This window comes from Meleagris gallopavo, chromosome 26 (assembly GCF_905368555.1).
Source record: "Meleagris gallopavo chromosome 26, MGAL_WU_HG_1.1, whole genome shotgun sequence".
Lineage (NCBI taxonomy): Eukaryota > Metazoa > Chordata > Aves > Galliformes > Phasianidae > Meleagris > Meleagris gallopavo.
The window spans coordinates 1775661-1799886 of NC_139429.1; the positions used below are offsets into that span (position 1 = coordinate 1775661).

The 24226-nt window shown below is 49.5% G+C and overlaps 1 protein-coding gene across 4 annotated transcripts in view; it reads right to left on the reverse strand.

Moving 5' to 3' along the window:
* Positions 1-24226, reverse strand: part of SNX19 (sorting nexin 19) — a 103385-nt gene that overhangs the window by 38955 nt on the left and 40204 nt on the right. For 2 of the 4 annotated variants that reach the window (XR_014879675.1, XR_014879676.1), the window contains exon 12: positions 10065-10127. The exons of the other annotated variants lie outside the window; for them this stretch is intronic. The gene's annotated coding sequence lies outside the window, so the exon portion shown is untranslated. The remainder of the gene's footprint in view (positions 1-10064; positions 10128-24226) is intronic. 4 annotated transcript variants of the gene reach the window in all.

Consider the following 24226-nt stretch of genomic DNA (forward strand, 5'->3'; position numbering starts at 1 on the left):
CCAGCCTGTAAGGGCCTATAAAAACCACTGACTGCTCATTTTGGTACTCTGATGCCAATTATTTTCATAGCAAGCCGTATTGCAGATAAGAAAAGGACAGGAGGAAAAAGAGGGAGGTGAGGAATGTCATCTCACAGCACTGCTTGCACTGTGGGGACATTCATCCCTCCTGGGGACCCTCACCCAACTAAATGACACGGGATGCACACCGACCCCATCTGCCACGCTTTGCCCACGCTGAGTTTTGTTTCATCTCTCTGTTAGGGGGAGTTAAAAGGGAGAGAGAGCCGATTTTTGGAACACTCCCTGCCTCCTTCCTTTCTTTTTCCTTCGAAGCAACTCAGCCAGAGGTGGGGGAGAGGAGGGGAAACACTGCCAGAACAGCTCCAACAGCCCTCTTTGGAGACCAGGTTTACACGCTCAGCTGTCCCTTGTAAACTAAGCCCTATGTGAGAATTTTCCCAACCCTTTCAATCTCCTCTCCTCGCCCCCTTCCCTCCTGCTTTGCTCACGCTGCAAGAATGCAGAAAGAAATACTTTGGGACAAGGACATCCTTCAGTGCTGCAGGAGAGAGGGGGCACGAGGATTAAATAAAACAGCCCCAACTGCAAAAGGGCAGCGAGGAAATGACAGAGTTGCCTTGTCCTTCCTGAAGGCTCTCGAGCACCTTGCTGGAAGGAGGCAGCCCCTCTGCCAGACACAGGTTCCCCAGACAGCAGCCCCAGCCAAAAACCTGTTTGCTCACCACTGCGGCGATGTCACCGCCAAGACCTGTAAGTGGAAATGACAGCACAGGGGGTTCTGCTCGGATCGCTTTCCTGCAGCCTGTGTGTCTGAATGCTCAAGGTCAGGTTTGCAAACGGAGAGATCCTTGGTTGAGCACTACTGAGCTGGGATGGAGCAGGGATGCTCCCTGGGTGGTAATTGAGCAGGATGGGTTTGGCTGTAGGTGAAACGCGTTCTGCTCACTCTGCAACAAGGCACTCGGTGCACATGAGGAGGAGGAAAGAGAGCATCCCTGCAGGACCTGACGTGGCCTGAACCCTTTGGAAAATCTCGTTTAAAATGCTGAGCACTTTCTGACTTGGAGCAGGATAAAAAGGAACAATTTGCTCTGTTGTGGCCAGAGTGCATGTGTCAGCACTACGAATCTGCAGGGCGAAGGATTCCTGGGACTGGCTCCTGGTGCAGAAAGAGGATCTGGGGAATGTGTGTCCCTGCTGGCCAGATGTGCAGTCTCCATACAGCTGAGCTAACTAAAATGCCCTGGGAGCCATGGTTGTCTCCTTGCTGTGCCTGCTCTGGGCAGGAGGATGCACAGGGGAGGCTGCTGGCAATGAGCATCACTCAGCCAATTTTGCACAGCCCTTTGTTCCTATGATGAACTCAGGACAAGCCCAGGCTGGGTGATGCTGTCCCAGGAGCCCTTATGAAGCAGGTGCAGGCCTCCATGCTGGGGTCTCACCATCTTCCCAACTGCTCTCTGACAGCTGATGATCTACGAGCACCGTTACTGCAGCCACACCGCCTCCCCAGCATGGCACAGGCCCTGAGTCCAAGAGTTTCACTCCTTGAGTCAAAGGAAATATTCCCTACACAGAGCCGGCCCCATCCCAGAGACACCCCTGGTGCATGGAGGGAGCAGCAAACACCTGTCATTGGGCAGGCAGGATGACACCTGCACATCTCCTGCACCCCACAGAGGTTTCCCAACACAGCTGGGCAAGGAGGAATGATGGGTTCAGCCATCACTTCAAGCAAGAAGCAGCAGGACTCATCCTGCTCAGGTTGCCCTGCATCATCTGCGAGATAATAGCTCAGCACCCCACCAGCCCAAGCTTCACGCGATGCAACGAGCCAAAACCAGACTGATTTCTGCCATCCCTGAGGACTGCCCAATGTCTGCGGCTGTTCTCACCCACGTGCTGGTCTTCCATCCCCACCACTGAGGCCAAACTCGAGGAGGGCCTTCTTTTTATTAAAATGGTTTACATCTTTTCTAACCTCTCTGCCAGCTGGACAGCCACGCTTCCAGTGCAATTACATGCATCATCTAAACATCATCTGAAATTAAGGGACTGAATTTAATTAGGTTATTTAAATGACACGTTTGATGGAAAAAGCCAAGAGGGCTTAGCAAAATGTTTAACCATCACGTTAGCTTGCATGCATACAAAAATGAAATGCATACAAAAATGAAATGCATACAAAAATGAGGCTTCTGAAAGCCTCAGAAATCAATGGCAAGACTTCTGTTGGCTCTGGAGGCTGCGGACCAGATGTGGGCAGAGGGTGACAAGAGAAGCAGCCACTGAAACCGACCTGGGAGCATGGGCACCATCCTGTGGGCTCTTACCACAATTCTGTGGCTTTCCTCCCCCTTTAGGAACAGCACTTTTGCAATTTTCACCTATCTGTGTTATTATTTTTCCCTTCTGCTATTCCCTCTGTGCAGAAAACAAGTCCAAAAGAGACTTTTAAAAGGGAAAATTCCTTCCCTTCAGCAAAACCAAACCTGAAAGCATGTCTGCTGTTAAAAAATAAGAAATCTGGTATTTCGTACCAAAACAAACAGCAATTTAGTTCAATTCTTTCAACTCCTTCTTTACAAATCCAAAAAACCCAAACCAAAGGGCATGTTTTTCTAACAACTTATTTTCAAAGTGTGACAGAAAATATTTCCCCTTTTCCTCAGCCCTTAAGAAGCTCTGCAGGTTAAAAAGGCAGAACATGTCCAACTGGGCATCTGCTGATGGAAGGCACAACCCAAATAGTCACACTGACGAGCACAGCATTAAAAATAGCTCTGCCCAGACAAGCTGCATGTAACCTCATCAGATGCTATGCAATAAAATTCTGGAACACAGCTAGCCTAAACAATTTCTGCATACGCAAACGCAATCAGTGCTGAGAGTCAAGAGCCAATTCTTATATGCCACATTCAATAGCATCCCACTGAAACACAGAACAGCAACAGAGAAACCAAGAGAGGAGAACATGCAGAGAACTGTCGTGTATGACAGCTTGAGAAAGATACGAAAGACATCTGTAATACTTAAAAGGGAAACCGTTGGATGATTTTCAGATTTCATGAGTATTTTAGCTTTTTTTTTTTTTTTTTCCTGGTGGATTCTGCTGCTAACAATTCCCAGTTTCTGGGACAAACCAACCTTTCATCTTCCTCCTGGATGCAACCCAGAGCAATGGCTGTTGGTAGGGCAGCACCCAGCAAGCACAGCGCTGGACCAAGACCCTCATTGCGGGGCAGAAGGGTGGGACAGCCCCGTGATGGGCAGAATCGCCCATTCCTTGGGCAAGGAGGAGCTCCTTCGCTTCTCCCCCAGCCTCATCCAGCCCAGCAGGGCAGCCAAAGAGTGTCAGCAAGTGAGTCACCACAATGGAAAGACTTGTGCCGAGCCCAGCTCCTGGCCCTGGCTCCTGCAAGTGACACAAGCACTTTGGCACTTGGCCCTCTCTCTCTTTAATCTACAGATCTGCAGCCCCCACCGCTTCCCTTTGGAGGTTCCTGCTCTCCCCACCGCACCGGGACAGAATGCTCCATGGAGCCGAAGGAAAACAGAGGTGGCCCTTGAAGCTGCAGGAGTTGGTCTTAAATCCTGACACCTCCCCGGGGCATGAAAAGCTCAGTGGGGAGGGAGAGACCAGAGCGGAGGAAGGCAGTGAGTGCTGGCAGCCTGCTGGGAGGGCAGCAGGGAGCGGAATGCCAATTTTGTACCGTTAAAATAGGAACAAATATGTGTGCTGGAGGCAGCTGAGAGCAAATGCAATGGGAAATCTTGCACGCATCATTGGTAGGTAACCTGTGTGGGCAGGAAGGGGAGCTCACTGGGTGCTACGTCTGAGGCTGACTGGGTGCGAATGCCCAGGGCTGAACTAGAGGATCCATCAGGTCCCTTCCAAACCAAGCATCCTGTGATTCCACGGCTTTCCTTTAAGCAAAGGGAAAAGAGCTCCAAGGAGAGCTGAAGGCCCCCGCCCAGCAGAGCCACGGGGAAACCCATCCGTGCTCAGCTCCCGCTGCACAGAGCAGCACGTGGGGAGGTCTGCAGAGGGAAACGACTCTGGAAAAAAAGTCTCAGAAATTTACGGAGCTTGGCCTGGTACACAGCCGTGCATCACAGCGGGTAAATGAAGATCGCAGGAAGAGCTCAGTTCGGCTCGAGCCAAACCAAACTTTTTCCAAAAAACAAATAAAGAAACTGAAAACCAGATCCACAAATAGGCTCAGTCCCTTCCCTGCTGTTTCCAAAACTGCACTTCTTTCGGTGAATTAACTTTCTGGACCTCCTACAATGAAGCAGCCACTGCAGAATACGAGCAGAAGAACCCAGAGACCGTTCAAATAAACACTCCCCTTGTGTATATTTGAATCTTTCATCATGCCCTAAATATCTGTGTAGGACTTCTATTTGTGTTTGTAAACTTGGAGATAAAGGTACTCAGAGTTTGCTTCTTTCTAACATCACACATGTAAATAAGCAGGGAGCACAAACCCAGCACAGACCCGTTTACCTTTTCCCTGTATTCCTCTTACTTCAATATCCTCCTTCCCAAAAACAACAACAGAAGAGCAAGCTAAGGAAGCCGAACACAAACAGCGCTGCAAGCTCAGTGCTGGGCTGCAAGGAGTTCAGGGATTCCAGCTGCAATTGCAGCCTCAACGCTCCAGGAATTACCGTGGGGTTGGTGACAGCAAGAGATTAATCATGTTTAATGACACATCACCTCCACCCAAATTAATTTAGGTCTTTACGAGCCATTTGGTTTCAAAACGGGTGAAGAAAACTGGCAGCAGTGACACACCGCAGAAAAAGACCTGCTGGGTTCTGTGACTCCAGGATGCTGGATTGCCATTTCCACGCATGGTGAGGATTGCATGGACCAGCGTGCAACACAGGTGTGGAGTTATTCCATGTGCTTCTCAGCACAGAGAGAAGTGGTTCCTGCCTTCACACCCTGCCCAGGCTCCCAGCAGTCAGCTTAGGGGAAAGCTGTGGGGGACACCAGATGCACAGAGCCCTTAAGCAAAGGGGAAAGGTGAACCTCCTCCTGCCATCAACTCCTGTTCTGTTTAGCATAGGACAAGCAAAACAAATGCAGGGAAAATAATAACTGCATTCCTTCAAAAAACTCCTCAAAGAGATGCCTTATGAATTATATGCACAGAAAATCATTTGTGTGGGCTCTCATTTTATCAAAACCATCCCACTTCCTATGTCAATAAAGGGCCATTACCGGTTACATGATATTTCTGGCTTGTTACTTGATGTCTTGCCCATATTTCTTTGCACTGGAGTCAAAAACATCTTGTCTGCAAAGCACAGGTCAGATAATCTGGGCTCTACAGCTGTTGGCAGCTCCGGGGTTGTTTTTCCTTCCCCTTCACAATTGCCTGCTTTCTTACAGCAATCCACATCGCTGTCCTTGGTTATCCATTCTCTGCAGCCAAGTGACCACCACCATTTTGCTTTAAGGGGTGACCCCCTCTCCACAGTGCAGCAACGCTTTGCTCCAGCCTCATGGAGTTACACCAACACGGGACAAAACGAGTGGGGAACAGATGCCCTGCTCAAGGATTCATTCCCCCCCGTTTCACTCTGGCTTCATGCACTGCTGCTGCTCCCAGGTGTCAGCTCTGCAATAGCAGGGTTTGCTGGCGTGCAGCAAAAATTGGGCTTTGTCAGGTTTTATTAATTGCACTGAATAACCACCTCCCCATCGATGTTTTGTTCTAGAGATTTCTTGGTCCCCGGTGGCTTCAGGAGCTGCTGATATTGCATCTCCAGGGCTATTTGATAGCACAGTATATCTGATCCTCCTCCGTGCTCACTGGCCTTACCCTGCTGATTGCAGTCCCTCCCTTTGCCTTTGTAATTCTTCACCTCCGTGCATCAGCAGCACAGAGCCTTTCTCCAGCTTTCAACACAATCCAGAGCTGCCCTTGTCCAGCTGGGTCTCTCATTCAGCCCATTACAGCATCTCATCCACCTCGCCATGGCGTTCCCCTCCTCAGCATCACAGCCAGGCCTGGCTCATACCTTTCTTTGAATTTTTCTGGAGGAAAAAATGCAGGTTAACCAGGATCCTCGCTGTGGTGCCTCAGTTTATGGTTTAAAGGAGAAAAAAGGGCCCTTGTGTTTATTCCACAGCTCTCCAGAGGCCCTTACATTAAGTAGAGACAGATGAGCTGAGCACACTAAGCTCAGTGTTTCTCTGGGACACCATCTCCATACCTCATACTTCTCTGGGACACCTCTCCATACTTCACGCAGCCTTGAAGGAACATCTGATTCCCTTAAAGGTGAGGTTATTCCTAATGAGCCTCTCCAGGGGAGCAAGAAAAGGGAGGTGGATTTTTTTGCACATGTAACCAAAAATCCTGGAAATGGCTGTTGGCTGGGTTGCACTAATAAATAAAGACTAATTTTTGCGTGCATAACTCATGCTGGTGGGAGATAAGAAAGGAATGCAAGTTCCCTCCGAGACCAGTCGAGGAGAGAGTTATCCTCTGAGATCAGAGCAGAGCTCATCGAGCCAGCAGCACAGGCCAGTCCCCATAATAAATCCCCGCTCGGCACAGCAGACCCCGCAGCGAGGCACCGGCTCGCCCAGCAGGGAAGCAGGAGGCATGCCAAGCCTGTCCCAGAGCAAGAGTTTGGGGTTTGCAACACAAGCTCCAATTGAGCAGCAGACTGTTTATCACTGTTATGAAGTAAATGCATTCCTCAAAGGTGAGGCAATGGGCTCTGTGGATGGGAGATGGTGCTCGCCCCCCCAGAAGACTTCGGGTGGCACTCCTGTCTGGGGAATGGGCTCCACGTGGTTGAAGGCTGGAGAGGCTGCCAAGGAGCCCGGTGCTTCCCTGCTGCCAGAAGAGGAGGGAGCTTGCAGGTTTGCCCTGCTCTTGCAGGGTGTCTGCTCTCCCTGCTTGTCGACCTCATGTACAAAGTGATGGAGGCTCAACCAGCACTTTTTGCGCACCGCTGCTTCGAGACCCTCATGTATCCCACCCAAAAAGCTGCATTTTCTTTCATTCTCTACTTCTTTCTAGTTTTCTTAATTGAGCTTTTGGAATGATTCAAACCCCTGCCTGCCTTAAAAACACCAAGGCCTCCTCGTGCTAGACACAGTCAGAAACTGCCAACACAGAATAGCACCGAACTCATGGGTGTAACAAAAAGCCCTCTTGCAGGATGTTTCACGTTCCCTGCTCTCTTCCACAGAACCCCTGCTCCTGTCTCTGGTGGGAGATGCACATCTCCCTCTCCTCACCCACTGCAACACGTTTTTGGCAGCCAAGCCTGTGCTGCTGCAGGAGAAATCAGCTGACAGAGCTCCCAGCACTGCCCGCCTCTCTAAATGCACCCTGCTTACACTCTCACTGTTCTGTGCCTCCTGGTGTCACCACAGCCAGGTGCCATCACAGCTGGGATGATGGAATACCCTTCCCTGCTGGCTGGGGAAGGAGCAGGGAAATGCCTACTATGCAGACAAGTGACAACTGCCCTATGCAGAGCAGTCCTGCTGCTGGCAGCACTATGGATCACATCTGCCCTTGCCTGATGGTTACACCCAGCCTCAGATATACCAGTTTGGTTCAGGAATGAGAGCTGGGTTTTGCCTGTTGTTGTTCCTGTCGAGTGCAACACGGTGCAAAGCAGCCGCTTGGCAGAGCTGGAGGAGCCATGGCTCTGCGTGGGGCCTCTGCTGCTCCTAGGATCCTGCCCGACATCCAGTGATGCATGCTGACAGCAACGCCATCTCCTCCTGGGAAGGAGGAACCATCAGCTGTGGATCGGACCGCAGTCCCAAAGAGCTCACTGCACCTGCTCTGTATTTATATAGCAATAGTAGGAAAAAGTCAAGGCAGTGGGGCTGTGGAGAAAACGGGGTGGGAAAATCCAATCTCAGCTACGCAACACTGCGTTTTTCTACCAACACATTAAACAAAACCTTCTATATTAAACCAAAGCTACATTGTTGAAATCCTAAGGGGCTAATCCTACTTCCTATCCAATCCTGCATCTCTCCAGAGTGTCTTCTAACAGGCTCCCATAGAGATGTGCTCTAAAGAAAAGATGTGACAAAAATTCACAGCAATCTTTCAGCCAACATCTTAAAAGTGATGGAGTTGGTGCTTTCAGACGCACCTCCTACTGTGTGATCCATGCCTCTCAATGAGAGAGAGGAGGAATAACCTCGTGCAAAGACAGATGGAGAGTTTCTAGGGACACACAGCCTTCCACACTGTCAATCCCAGTGAGGCCACGCCAGCAGCACTGAGGACACAACTCACCCATTACCCTGATCCTAAAGCTTCCTAAGTCACTTTTTCCAAGGCCCATTTTCCCCATTCATCACCCCACTATAAAAAGAAAAAAAAAAGCAAACACCCAACATTAAAAACCTGTTGGGAGCACAGTGGGGTTTGTAGCAGCAAACCCCAGCCAATGTGACAGAGACATCACCTAATAGCTATGCAAAGAGCTCTATTTTTAAACCTTTGCCTTGGCTACCTATTAACTCCTTTCCTCCTGGGACGAGGCGTGGAGATCCCTGGGTTAGCAGCGAGCACCAGACCCGATTCCTGCCTTTCAACCTTTACGATTTGTTTTCATCTCCAGGAGGGAGAGCTGCACCCCCCGGCCGCATCGCACGCCCGGCTGTGTTAGTTTTGGAGCAGCACGGGGCTGCTTCATACTTGGCACTGGCAGAGCTGCGTTACACCAGCTGCTCAACAACAACACACCTGGATGCGGGCTGAGGCTGCAGGGAGCCGAGCAGAGCTCTTCATTACGGCAGGGCGACACGGCGATGCCAGCATGACCTCATGGTTTACTTTAGCTGCACGGTGACGTGATGAAGGGCACGTGTTTGCTCAGCTGCCCACGGCCCCTCCAGCAGAGCCGTGTGGGATGGACACCTGTCTGCAGGGCTGGAGCTGTCACCCAGCCCCATCCAAGCTGCTTCTCTGCCCTGCCGACGTAGAATTGATTTTCCTCTTGGCAAGATTCATTAAAAGTGGTTTGGGGTTTGGTTTGGCTCTCTGAACTGATGAAAAGATTCAAATTCCCTCTTTTTGAAAACCGTGCCTTACTCCGGCTGCCCAGAACAGGACAGGAAGCTGCAAACCCGATGGCATCCACATAAAGGCTGGGAAAACATCTCTGCAGCAAGCTGAAGGCTTGTGCAGGAAAATATGAGACATTCATGTCATAATTATAACTCACACTCGCACAGAACCTTTCAGCAGGGGATTAAAAAGCACTTTGTGAACATTATCGACCGCAGCTCCTCGACGAGGTAGGTGGGAGAGGCTGAGAGGTGCTGCTCCAGCCCATCTCTTCAGCAGCCGGTGTGTGCATCTGGGGGCCGTGGTGCTTGGATCCTAAAAACGACACTGAAAAGGGCATCGGAAGCCAAAGCTGGTTCCCTACCAACAGCACCACGCGACTTCAGGACTCTGCATACAACACAGCAGCACAACTGGGATTCTACAACAAAACACCTCAAATTGCCATGAGATGGAGCACGCTGCTCCTAACCCAATGCACAGCACAGGACAGAGGGCTGGACCTATAGCAGTGCCAGCATAAGGCTGGAGACACTTTGCAAAGGTGCATCAGCAGCGTGCTGGCTGACAGCATCCCGCTGTAGGGTTACAACTGAATAGATGAGAGATCCTCAGCTCCAGACACTTGAGGATATCCATTGCTAACATGCATCTAAAGCATCTGCCTCTCACTCTTTGGATAGTTTTGTCTCACAGTGCCAGGAACTACAACATCCCAGAAAACTTTGGAAAGCTTAGAGAAAAGGAAATTGTTTCAACAAAACCTCAGGACTTGCAGGACTCGACCAAACCAGCCCTGGCCAGCCACGAGCACATCCCCGTGCACTGCTGGAAGCAGCTCCTGAACCACAACAGCATCAGCACTGCAGTGCTCTGTCACAGCTCAGGTCGGCTATTCCTTATCTGCTAGAAGATGGAAGCACCCCTGGTCCCCCAAAACCCTGCACAAACACCCCACAGAATTCTCACCTTCTCACTGCAAGCAAAGAGGCCCAAAGGCCACATCCAAGCCATGGCCAGGCAGTTTGCAGGCTGAAAAAAAGATCACAGTGACAACTCAGCGAGGTTATTCCAACCTACACCTCCTCACATTAACCTCTTCCTATTTTAGACCCCTCTCCACTTGCCACAGAGCTGTAAGGCACCCAGAGCCACCCAGCACTGTGTCAGCACGTGGCTCCATTGGGCCAGAATGGGCACACGGGGCACAAGTTCTGATTAGGAAAAGCTGTTTCACAACACAGCGCAGTTATAGGATGAGCAGTGGACTCTGCCAGGAAGAGATTTTTGTTGTTGTTGTTGCTCAAAACTGAACTAAACCAGAAAAAGCTGTGATTTTTATTGTTGGTGAAAGGTGCTGGATTTGCACTCACTCAGGAAGCACAGGATTGTGAAACGAGCTGGGGAGAGCTGATTTTCCTATCCCATGAAGGTTTTAAACTATCCAGAATTTCTTCATATCCACATCACAGGATCAAGATCTCAGAGTTACTATTACTTTAAACAAGGATTTTATACCAGTTATCAAATTCACCAGCTTCAAACCAGAATATCGTAAGATTTGGCAAATAAAGCGTTCGTATTTCTCCTGACTTTTTCACTAAAAAGATCATCTTCCAAGAGGAAATTATCAAGGATTCCTCGGAGAAAGATTTGGCCAAAATCCCTCTGGAGGAGGCCAGCTTGGCCAGGGCACAAACCCAGCATTCCATCTGCAACTGGGCACTGCACTCCTCCTGGCACACCTGAGATGATGGGATGGCTGTTATCTGCCTACGGACTTTAGATAGCGGGTTTGAACAGCCACCAGCCGACCAGTGAAAGGGCATCAGCTAATTGCCTTGGGGAAGTAGGGAAAAGGAAACAAACTCCTGCAGTGAGAGCAGTAGAGAAGGTGATGACTGATGGGAGGTGAGTGAAGACATCTCTGGACACAGCTCCCCTTCAGCTGGAGCATCACTGAGTCCGCAACAGCAGCTTCAGCTGACAGCTCCAACAAATGAGGGTACTCACTTGTGTTTAGCTTGTTCTTCCAGAGCACATAAGCAAAAAGGAATCCTGTTCTATAAGAAAAAAACTCCGGTGGGTTTCAGACAAGTGCTGCAAGGCAAGGCAGGCAGCATCCCCATCGCAGGGCTCTCCAGCATCCAGTGTGTTTGTCAGCACATGAGCACAGACCAAGTGCTGGGATCTATGGTTTCAAAGCAAAAACACAAAGCCGGGACTGCTTCCCTCCGTACCAATGTTCTCTTTGTAATTTATCTTGGCCGGTGAAGAACTTGTGCTTTTGGTTAATTTTGATTAGGGAAGCAGCAGTGAATTCCAGCCCAACTCTGATGGGACGTGGGGATGGAAACCGGCGTCACAGAGCACGCAAGCACTGAACCCCTCCCACAGCAAAACCCATTGCACCAAGGCTGCAGCATCACCCCAAAGCAAAGCTGTGCTGCAGGGATGGGGCTGGGAAGGAGTCTGGGTGGTGCCAGGATGCAATTGTTCCAAAGAACTCAGCAACCACAACACAACTTCCCCCGTCATGTACAAAAACAATCTGCATGGAAGAGCAGCCAGTGAGTACATACACTCATTTACACTCTGTTGTTATTATCATACATGTTATTCTCCATCGGTGATGAAATCCATATGTCTGCTTTTCCCTTCGTTCCTTCTGCATTACCATCTGAGGCTCTGATTTAATTCCTGGCTTTCTCTATCGATTATTCAGAGCCATATAGGAGGGAAAACATGGAATGGGAGACCTGGAGACAAAGCCATAAGCAAAAACAAAGGGCAAAAAGGCAACTGCGGGGCCAAGCACCACATCTGTTGTCTCAGTCAACAGAGGTTGGGGAGAGCATGGAGCTGATCTCCAAAATGAAACAGACAGCGATTTATTGTGGTAAACCAAACGCATTGGGCAAGGGTTAAGAAACCAAGGACCTGAGCTTATAAACACTGCAGCACATACTTAACTCGGTTCCAACATCAAAGATGCCTCACGTGAGCAAAGTTACTGAGCATGTGTTTGCAGGGCACGAGGGGTTAGCACTGCAGTCAGGAAAGCTGGAAAAGGCGGGGACAGAAAGCAGAAATAAACAAGGATTAAAAATAACCAAAATAGAGAAAACTGGCGAGGAAAGCTTGGCAGTGATATAATAATAGAAAAAAAATTAAGAATTGTTAGCATGCATGCGAGGCATCCTCAACCTGCTTGTTTGCCAGACTGAGCAATGAAACAGCCTTGCTGCTGGAGCCTTTGTTCTCTATCATCCTTCTTGCTGCACGTCTACTAACAGAGCCTCATCTCAGAGAAAACAGCTTTATTTGCTTAAAAATTCTCACCCAGGTACGACAGCCTGCAGAGTAGGATGGTAAATTCTTCCCAGCAGGATCTTATCTCTGCACACAGATGGACTGATGGGTTGCTCAAGCTTAGGACAACTCACCCAACCAGCAGAAACCAAGCAGAACAGCAGTGCCATTATTTTTGCTTCCCATCACTCATGAGGGCCACACATCAGCCTACCCCTCGGTAACCTCATGCATCTGATGCAGCAATGGCAGCTCAGAGCAGGTGTAAGCAATGGGAAACAGTCCTGCAGGTTCCTTCCTGGGACTCTCAGACAGTGCTGCCTGCAGCCAGTGGGATGCAAACATCCACTCCTCGCTGCCACTGCCCAACTTCCACCAGCTCAGAGCAACAGCAATGCTTAGGAACACCAAACTCGAGCTGGAAAAAGTGAGAGGCAGTGAGAAAGTGAGGAAAAACCCACCTACCCACAGAGCTCACACATTTCCTGTGGGAAAATTCACTTTTTTTTTTTGGTGGAAGGCTGTCAAAAAAGGGATTTTTCCCATAGCTAACTTTCTTCCAGGGGAAATGCTGGAGTTACAGCCAGCTCTATTCTGAAGCTCTTTGGTTTCCAATATTAGGCTGGGAATATAATAAAAATAAGCTTCTTCTGGAAGAGCACTGGTATTTCTAGCTCCGAAAAGAGCTGATTCGAGGAGCAGCATGCACAGCCATTAGTAGTGTTAGAAATCTGTCAATGGGAGATACAGCAGCACAGATGAAAAATGTCAGGAGGAGCTTTAGAGAACATTTTAGCTCCCGTTTCCTTCTCCAAGTTATTTCCTCTGCCGTATTTCTCGCCGGTGTAAGACGACGAGTTATGAAGCATTCCTGTAGGCATGAAAAAGCTTTCACAGGTGTCTGCCATTCACTGAGAGCCCGACCTGCCTGGCTTTGGTGGAGCAGCTGACCACCACTCAGCTAGGAGAACCCCAACCCACCCCATCACAGTGCATCCAAACCCCAACCCCGACACACGCGTCCCCTCCCCAGGGAAGCACTCTCCACACGCTGGCTGCCAGCAGCAATCCCTAAATCATCCCCTGCTCCTTTTCCCCTTCCAGTTTCGCTGGGGAAGGTCTGCAGCCGTCCCCTTTGATGTAGGTTTGCAGTGAGGCAGGTGTCTGCTGGTTGTCGTGCCTCAGCAATTGCAGTTTCTGGATATTGCTCCTTGACCTTATGCCTTAATGAGGCTGAAAGTCTCATTTTAAGTGTTTAAGGCACCTAAGGGATGGTGTGCCACTAAGATGAGCAGGATGCTAGCAGAGTGGGGCAACTTGCATTTCCTGAAGTTTAACAAGAGTCACGTCACTTTGCTAAGAATGAAAGCGAACGCCTTTTTGAGGTTCCTCCTCTACTCTCCTCACCAGGAAATGCTATCAGATACCAGCAGGAGAAAGCAAAGCTGGCTGCAAGAAGCAATTATCGAATCACAGAACTCTTTGAGTTGGAAGGGACCTTTCATAAGCTCATCTAGTCCAAGTCCCCTGCAATGAACAGGGACATCTACAGTCAGGGCTTTGCTGAAGTCAAAGTTGTCCTTTTTCCAGTAGCTCAAACGACAGTTCCACAGTGCTGTACTCCAGGCACGTTTCCTCCGGCAGCTGATCTCAGACAGTCCATATCTCATGCCTAGATCAGCTCCATGCAACAAGGAATCCCACCTTCTTCCAGCAACCATCAGCTTCCTTCCTCCACCCCTCAGCTGTCTGGTTTTCAGCACTTGGTACCATACTCCTCGCTCTGAGTTGGCAGGAGGATGAAAGAAGCCTGCAGCTCTCCTCTTCATGAAACATAGCAAAGGGATCGTGTCATGGCTAATCCCTCCCCCACCACCTATCAGTTATTATTACAAGAAAACTAAGTCGCCTTGGAAGCAGGAAAACCATTTTTTTTCTCATCTCAAGATTGTCTCCATTTACAATCAACGGCGTAATGCTAAACCAGCAATGTCTGAGCTGACCGTGAGGAGCCGTCCCCGAGGTGCAGCCGTGCCTGCAGACAAACAGGATCCAGACTTGGGCTCCATGGGACTCCGAGACTACCTTGCCCTGTGATAAGACCCAGCAGAAGGAAGCAAGCCCTGGGGATTCGCACGAGGCAGTGAAGGCTTGCAGCTGGACGGCAGCAAGCTCCGTGCTTGGAGCTGGAGAGAGATCACAGGAGAACCCATCGCTTCCCCTCAGAGATACCAGCTGGGCCAGCAAGCAGTAACCTGAGAGGGGCTGTGGTAAGGAGCTACGCTAGCTAACACCCTCTTATTGTCCACCAAGATCCAGACCCACCCTTCCCCAATCTTTTTCCCAGAAGTTTAACCTTTTACCTTTCCCAGGCATTGCTTTATTTTTCTGCAGCACAGTTCACTCGCCGTTGCCCAGCAGGTATTTGTGGCAACGCATCTCAGAGGCCGGTGGCCACATCCCTGCAGCATTCCTTTGCTTCCCTAAGCACTCTACCTTTGAGCTTTGGGTGACTCTGAGCTTTACCATCACCGAAGGAAGAACTGTGACCAGACACAGGGTTGGGGTAAGCAGAGAAGCTGTTTGTCTCCCCGTTGCACGGCAGGTTGGTGGCAGAGGGAGGAATGCTCACAGGGCCCCCAGCCCCACGCTCTGCCCAGCTTGGGAACACCAGGCATTCTGCCTGCTCTTGTGGCTCCTTGCCACAAATAAAAGCGATCGTGCTTCGGGGCTGCTCTCTCTTCCCACAGATTAGCTGCCTTTGCACATTCCCAAACAAAGCATTACACTATGTGAAAAGAAGGCGCAAGCCCTGCAAAGCCCATCCCGCTGCTGGGACAGGAAATATCTCCCATCATCTCAGCTAATCCTCCACCAATACAATGAGAAATGATGTCCAACGGCCGCCAAAAGATTATTAAGTGAAGAACAAAAATACTGCACCGCCCATTGCAATGGAGCCAAAGGCAATAAAGGGGAAATACAAGCTGCAGCCAATGGCTGGAAGGAGGAGGGGGTGAGGAGTGGCAGAGCTACAGGCAATTCCTTCTGCAAACCCCAGCGCTGCAGTACAGGTGCTTTGAGGACAGCAGCTTAACCCCAGCTCCCCAGGAGGCCACTTCAGCCTTTTTGCTGTACCAGCAGATGCGTTTTGCTGGCAGACAGGCAGGCACGCAGGAGACGACCAAAGGCCAACGCGCTGATGTGAGAGCGGGAGCAGAACGGAGCACACAAAGCTGCCAGCTATGAGCCGAGCACCAGCAAGGCCTCCTACAGTGCAAACTTGGGTAACACCACAGCAGCGCTCCAGCTTGACATTGCCTTTTCTGGATGCTCGCCAGCTTCTCTCCTTAGGTTGGCTGTAGACCACAGAGACGATGGACCAAGTTTATGATGCACCTCGAGACCTGCCTGCAGGTAACAGAGCTGCTCACCAAGGCATTACTAGCAGGGTCCTACCTGTACATCCGACCTCAGCTCATTTTCCTCTTTTGCAGTACATTAACAGATTGGCTTTAGTACAAGAGATCCAGCTAGCACAGCCATTCTGCAGCCACCCCCAGCAAGCTGCTGCTTCCTACACTTCAGCACCACACCGGAGAGAGCTCTGGGTTACCTGGGGTGATCCTGCACAGCCCAGCATCAGCCACACCAGCTCCTTCCAGGAGAATGACATCTGAACGCTCAGAACAAAAATCTCACATCTCCTTTCTGCTCTTCTCCTCGGTGCTTGAAAAGGGCTGTGAAATTAAACGAGGCACCTGGATGGACAGCACTGAGCAAAACTTGGCGTTCGCTTCGATAGCGGCCTCCAAAAAGCATTTCCCAGTTTGAACAGCTTGTTTTTAAAGGCAGTATGGGCTTGAGAGTTTTGCTTAGATTTCTAACAAGTGCATTTAAGGCAAAGAGAATTAGCTCCTGCGGAAGCAGCACAGGTGCTGCTCCTTCTCTGTGCTCCCTGGGAGAGCTGTTCCACCACCAGTGGTTTTGCTGAGCTCCCCCAACCCGTGCACAGCCCCATTGTGCTGCTGCTATGGGGAAAAAAAAAAAATATCAGGAAAAATTCACTCCACCAAGAAGGTGTAACGTGATTTTTCTGTCCATGTGATAAGAGTACACAGCCAGTTCTAACCCTGTGCTTGAACTCATGCTTTCGGAATTAAAAGTGGAGTTTAAGTTTCATGCTCTATCTCAGCAGAGAACACACACATTTCAAAGCCCACCTTCACCATTCTCACATTTGATCTTCTCAACATACCAAAGCAGTGCCCCATCTCAGAGCTCAAACCCTACCCACACCCCAAGGAGATGCTTTGCTGGATATGGTGGTCCAGCCCTGATTGCCCACACAGCATAATGACAATCCAAACACCCCAGTTGGCTCTCAGCCCACAAACACCCCCAGTGCCCCTGCACACCTATTTTTCCACAGCTCCTTCTGCATCCAAACCCATTTCCCTTATCCTCCTTCAGGCAGCAGGTCTCCAGTCCCAGGGAGAACTGTGCTTTGTGATAGCAGAGCTGCTTGCCAATCAACAGCTGAAGCCAGACTTAATCCCCCGAACAGACAAAGGCTGGGGGAACAAACTCAATTTGTTTTAATTTGTTGTTTGCTTACATTTTTGGTAATGAACACAGAGATCTTGGCACCCCGTGGAGCACAATCTCTCCTGGGTGAGCTTTTAATTCCTTCTCCTCATTGCCATGCAGTGATATTAACTGTTCCTCTCACTTCAGGGAAGCATTTCTGTTGTGTGCTTTGGAGAGCTTGCCGACTCATTTCCTGCTCTGCAGCACTGCTGGGCACTCGTGTCCTTCCAAAACACTTGGGAACACCTATGGATAAGCTGCATGCAGGGCAAGATAGCCCCAGGCAATTAAGATTCAGGGAATTTGCACAGAGCTCACATAACACAATACCTGGATTGCTGCTGATTCCCCAGGCACCCCACTGCCTGCCCTCCAGACTGAGGACAGTCTGTGCTCGGATGCTCACAGAAGCACTTGGGAAGATGCAGGGACCAGCTGCCTCTGAGTAAGTGCCTGGGTCTCATTTTTATTGATGCTGGGTAGAGTCACACATTACTGAACATTGGGCTGCTTTCCTTGCAGTTCAGCAGAACACACGAATGTGTGCAAAGCCTGGGTCTGGGGCCCCTTCGCAGCACCGCAATTATGCTAATAACGATAATAAAAAGAGGATGTTCCCTCCTAGAAAGCTGAGTTTGAGCAAACGGCCAGACAGGACCAGAGCAAAGGATTATCCTTATCACCACTTTCTGTGACTCATCTCAGCCTCCCCAGAGGTCACCACTGCTGGGAATGGTCATCACCCCTCTTCCCACAGCCCTCCTGTGGTGCTGCCCTGCTGCATCCCTCTGCCCCACACCTTCCCATTAGAGGAACCATCCAGTTCTGTGAATAAAGCAAACTTTAACGAGGGAGAGTCCTGTTGCTATTAAAGTAATTAAATCCTCCAAACAGTTTCATGAATACTTGAGACAAAAACTGGGTTCTGACTCCTGGCTCAGACATCCATTCATTTCTGCAAATCGTTCTACAACACATCATTAAGATCTTCGGGGAACACTAAAATGATTGCACCAAAATGGGGAGATCTAATGCCTTCCAGGAAATCTTAAAGGTGTTTTCCTTAGGCACGCTCAGTCGATCTTTTGCAATACAGTGACCAATCTGTGATGCTTGGGTATTATATTCCCACTATAGATCCATTGCCAGATTTTCCATATGGGAGTAAAGCTGAAAGGTGGCACAGAGGGAATGCACACCTCATCTCTCATCAGGCTCAACATCTGACAGAGGCTCTGAACTGGCAGAGCTGTTGGAAGTCAGCTGCCCTCCAGCAAGGTGCAGAGCCAAGTGAGGCACACCTCAGCCCTGCTGCTTTGGATGCTGCTGGGTACACTCACTGCATGGGTCTGATCCCAGCTCCAACCCCACCTATCCGTATCCTCCCCGTGAAGCTGCTGTTGCTGTTAAGCAGAACCATTTCCTCCTGGTGGCCTTACACCGAGGGTGCTTGCTGGCAGAGATTGCTCCCTATTAAACTGTCAGAGAGCTGCTCCAGGGTTTGAAGCAGTGACATCAGGATTGAGGGTGGCTTTCACTCCAAAGACTGCTGACAAGGTTCCCTGTGCAGAAGCTTCACCAGCCCAAAGCTCCCAAAGGACAGAGGCAAAGTGCCACCGTGCAGCAGAGACCTCTGCCACCCCCCGACTGCACTTGGAAGTCTGCAGAGAGCCTAAGATGTACGTGCTCCTGATTTTGACACCTGCCATAGAAGTGTGCACACAGAACATACAGACTCTCTCCCCCTCCCCCCTACCAGCTCCCACAGGTGACAGCTGGCAGCGTGCTGAGGAATTGCAAGAGTCCTGTTGGTAAATCCTGTCCCTCTTGTCTTTTATATGCAGTAACAGATTGCATGCAGCCAGCCTAAGCCAACCCCAAACCCTCCCAGGCAGAGCTGCGAGCTGCCCAGTCTTCCTTCTTTTTCTATTTATGCACCTGGTGATCTACGTGCAAGCCTCACCCACAACAAATCCTGCCCAGAGCGTGCTCCCCAGCCAGCAGGGAGGGTGTTCCACCACACTGGCTTCCAACCCAGCTCATCCTCCAGCAGGCTCCCAGCACCTCCCTGCCTGGCAGTGCTGACACACATGCTTCTTCCCTCCTCCATTATCCAGAACCTCTGGGATTATGAAACACTTTGGGTTTGAGTGTTATTTATTTATTTATTTTTTTAGGCCTGGCAAAATCTCACTCAATAAAGCTTTCTGTTCTGGCAGTGAACCGTTAACAACCATCCCACGTCTGTTTTTCTCCTGCTTACATCGAGCAGCAGCCTATAGACCACGCTTACCCACTTAAAGAAAGGTCCACGACGCAGTGTCAACAACCTCCAAGTCAAAGACACACAAATTTATTCTTCCTTATCCTCATATCCTATTACTCAATCAGAAAGGCAATTAAATTAACTGGTTGGGAATAAATCATGAGCAATAGCCTTTATTCCTTGACATTTGCTTGTTTTCTTCTATGTCACAGCAAATAGTTATATAAGTAAATATTGGGGAAACAACCACATAATTCAAGCAAGAAACGTCACAGGGTTTCTGGAGTCCTATGCTGCTTACAGTGACAAGGGGCAGCCTGCACGTCTGTGCTGCCACATGCTTATTTGCAAGATGGTCACACGGAGGGTTTTATCTCCATTGGACTGTGCGCAACTTCCCCCGGATCTCCAGCTTTGCACCTGTGAAACCCACAGGAACATGCGTGGGGCCTCTGGGCTTTATCTTATCCCCAGACTCGCACAGTCACCTGCTGCACTGTGATAGTGTCTGTAGGTTCACTAGTAATAGCACACAAGCAGTTGGCACTGAGGCTATTTTAACCAGAGAACCACCATCAAGGGAACCTGGAAGCCATGCCAAGCTCTTCTTGAGCTCCTTCTATGCAGTTGCTTTCTGCCTGCCAACACTGGCAGAAAAAGGTTTGCCACATAGGATCCAACACTTCAGTGTGACTCAGAACCCAAATGTGATAAATCAAAGCAGCAGCCACAGAAGTGATCCAGATGTTTCTGTGATACTTTCCCAGGATGATGCTTGCCTATAAGCAATCACCTAACATACGTATGGAGCACCCAACCTGCTCACCAGTTCAGCCAGGCAGGCACCGTCAGACACTGCTGCACATCTCACTTTGCATTCCATTCAGCATTCACAGGGTTTTCCATCACAAGAGAGCCAACCACCCACACTGCACCACCGTACTCACTCATTCCCATTCCCTTCTGTGTCCTGCACTTCACTTTGACAAGTCCTCCCAGCACATTCCAAGCTTTTAATCAGAGGTGAGATGCCAGATCTTCCACCAGTTAGCCAAAGCCCTTCACATCCACGTGGCTGTGGCTAAAGGATGACTTCCTATGACTTCCTACCCACCTCTATTCTGCTGTTGGTGGCTTACTGCTAAATCACTGCTTCTTCATTCCCCTTCTCACCCTCCTGTGTTAGCAAGCATCCCTCCAAGGACCGTCTCCCTCCCATGGGTTGATCCACACAGTATCATCACCTTTGGGATGGGCACATGGAGTAGATCAAAACTCCCAACAGCAGCCCTGGCTCAATGAAATGAGTACAACTGGGACCACGTGAGCAGAAGTGGGGTCTACCCATAGGTATCGTAACAACACTCACAGCCATCCTGTGTCTGAGGGAAAGCCATGCGACTGATTTGCACCACGTGATGATGGAACAGCTTCTGATTCAACAGTAACTACAGGGGATGTTAGGCCACAGCTAGTAAATGAGGTATTTGGAAATCAGCAAGCCCAGAGAACTTGTAGCTGAGATTTAAAAGAGGCCTGGCCAAGGAGTGCTCTGGATCGTTAATGTTGACTTTTAATAAGTCTTTGGAACACTGAGGATTGAAAGAAAGCTTATGTTGCGCCAGAGTTTTAAGAGGATAGAAACAGGATGACCCGCATAATTATCCACCTGTGACCCCAATTCTTATCCCAGGTGAAATAATGGAACAGCTGTAAAAGAACTTCATTAATAAAGCATTAAAGGAGGGTAACAGCAAATGCCAACAGCTTGGGTTTATAGGAAGCAGATTTGTCACTACATTGAGAAATTTTTTTGGAGTTGAATATGTTCCTTAAGCTCGCAGGCTGAACGTAAAAGGAGTACAAAGTTTGTACAGTTTAAAGCCATCAGAGGCCTTACAAAAAAATCTCTGCCTTCCTCTCCCCACAGAAGGGCTACCAAAAGAGTTACAGGAACCACCATGCAAAGCCAGGAAACAGTGGGGCAAAGTGGGGAAGCCATCCTTGAGTCACTGTGTTCTTTGGAAAGCCACAATCAATGAGCAAAGGGAAAGGAGCAGCAATCACTGGAATTTCCCAGGTGTTAAGTGCAGAACATTGTCACTCCCTGCTCTGGATTTCCTTGGTTCAATGTTTCCACAGCTGAGGAGAGCACTGGCTTCTAATTAGTTGCATTCAGTGCAAGATCTACGTGGCATTTACAAAACCTTCACTTTGCTGAGGCCAAATCTGTAATCTTAAGCACAGATACCAGCAATGCTTCCAGGTATGCGCCAGGGGATGTACCTCTGAGTCAGAAATGGCAGAGAGAGCCAGAGCTAAGCAACATCCTGCTGGTAAGGGACCACTAAATGCACCATGCATTGTGAAGTCTTTGGGCCCTCGTCCAAGGGCAAGGAGGGAAATGTGGGGAAACATACTAAAGCAGCTGGAAGTTGCTGTCCGTGTCATCTTCCGGGATGAAGAAATGGGGGATGAAGAGCCAAACTGCATCATGCTTTTGGGTCCAGTATTACACAGAGGATGCACTTCATCACCAGCAGCATTGCCGCCCTGCCTGAGGTCAGCCCTGGTGTGATCTCCATGAAAATGCCAGGTCTTCAGCACCGCAGCCAAAAACCTTCAGTCCCTGTCATCTTCCTCTTGATTTATGCCTGCATCCAAGTCCCTGCCAGCTCCAGGTGCACCGGTGGGGAGCAAGACATTCTTCACCCTGAACCCATCAGCACACAGCAATACACATCGGGGGTCATCGCTGCTCTGCCAAACAGCTGGGCTGCCCTGGGCATCGCAGGGATGGACGGACAGAGGGGCTGTGAACCATTTCAAAAATCCCCTCGACAGTCATTGTCAAGCCTCTATGACTTCATCTTTGTTACTGTTATGTTTTTGAGAGTCAAGAATAACACCGACTTTCCATATCTTGTGGTTTTTGGAGGGTGTGAATAAATTCTCTTGCTGTGAGTTACTTAGGTATCAGTAAACCCAACCATTGAGCAATACGCAGAGCCCACGGTGGAGATGTGGCAGGCAAACATTCACCAGCATGACACATCCTGAGCTCCTAAATGTCAAGTCAAAACCACCAAGATGTGCAGATGTCTCTCACATTCATGACAGGTCTGCTCAGCCACATTAGCTTGAACTTGAAACTGGTGGAACACAGCTTGTCCTTCCTCTCCTACATTCACACCTGAATGAATACAAAAATCAAAGCTGAGTCCATCTCAGAAGGACTCAGAGGTCGCCTCCCTCTGCTGACATTACTCATGTTATCCAATTGAGAGCAGCAGCCAGGATACATTAGGCCATGTCAATCAGAGGACTACAAAACACCTTCCCTTCATTCTTTACTCCTGAAGAACCTTTATATTTTTACTTTCCCTTTGCAATGCTCCTCAGCTGACCTGAAGCCCACGAACACACACAGCAAACCTTCATTTTACTCCATGGCTTCCAAGTCCAGCTCAAGAGGAAGAAACCTCCTACACGAACAAGTGCACCAAGAACAGGAGGAGAGGGAGAGACCTCATTTAAGACCATACAAGGGGAAATTGCAAAAAATTACCTAAACCTTTAGGAACATATTTATATTTTGATTTCATGTAATATTACTTCCTGGTTTCCAGCACATATTCCCTGGGCGTCCCCTATCAAATATCAGGCAGTATTAAATCACTGATCCCTGATCCCCGTAGCTCTCAGAAAAACATCTGTACTAATTTGTTGGTTTTCCTTAACACGAGGGCCAGATGAACTCCTCCAGGGCTCAGCCAAGTGAGATCGCTGACAGATGCAGAATAGAAGTGCAAAGATTTTTCCTTTATTAAAAATAAGGTTCCACACTCCAAGCCCCGAGCTTGTCATTTGCCAGAGTGATGAAATGACACGCGGCAACCTTGATCCAACACTGTTGTGGATACAAAAACAGGGTTCTTACCTAATGCAAGCAAATGGTTTCTGACAGCACATCCAAATTGGCATGGGCCAACGAGGTGAGGGGTCCGGAGTCTGGATGCGGTGCCTTTTTGCTAGGGGTCTCTGAAATGACTCAGTTGTTGAAGTTCACTGATCTGTGAATGCAGCAGTTCTGGCACTCAGCTCTCTGCTGTCAGGGCTCTGCCTCCAGCGCTGCCAAACCTGGCTGCAGCACTTCGACATGGAGCCGCATTCTTAGCGGGGACAGCGGTGTGAAAGGCAGCCAGCTCTTCGTCCTTGTTCACAGCAAGGTACAACAGCCCGAGCCACCAGCAATGACTGCTGCCAGAACAAACTGCACAGCCAGCACCGCCTTTGGGGGGCACATTCTGACCTCCCTTCCCTCCGAGTCACACCGAGACCAAAGCTGTATCACGCTGTTTGCGGAAGCAAGAAGGCAAGAACTAAGAGGGCAACCTTCAGTTTGCTGAATCACCTTAGCCACGTCCCACAGCAACAGGCTCACGCATCCCAGCAAGGTGCATGGGCATTTGGCCATCCGCATGGCCGTGGGTACGTTTTGTAGATGAAGCTGTGATGCCTTAGGAAAGACACTGCACACCAAAAACAGTCAATTGCAACTCTGAAAAAGAACCACCGTTCCCCAGGAAGGGCATAATTTTCATAGTAGAAGCTCCCTTCCAAGTTCAGAAGAGCCCCAGGAGATGCTGGACACAAGTCACAGTCCTGCTGCAGGCCTATGAAGCTCCCTGCTCAGCTTGCTGCTGCTGAGAGCCTCCACTAGTCACAAAAGAACCTCAGCTGTCTCCAAGAAGCATGGCTCAAATCAGGGCCACTCATCTGGGGAACCAGTGGCATCTTCCCAGTTGCCACAAGAACCTGGCAGAGCTGGGCTGCTACTGGAGCAGACTCAGTATTCTCTTCCCTCATTTTTCTACAGTTCATGAACTAACACAGCATGGCATCCCTGGGGGTCCTTACATTGGAACAGGACTGGCTGGGTAGGGGATTCAGATGGCATTTT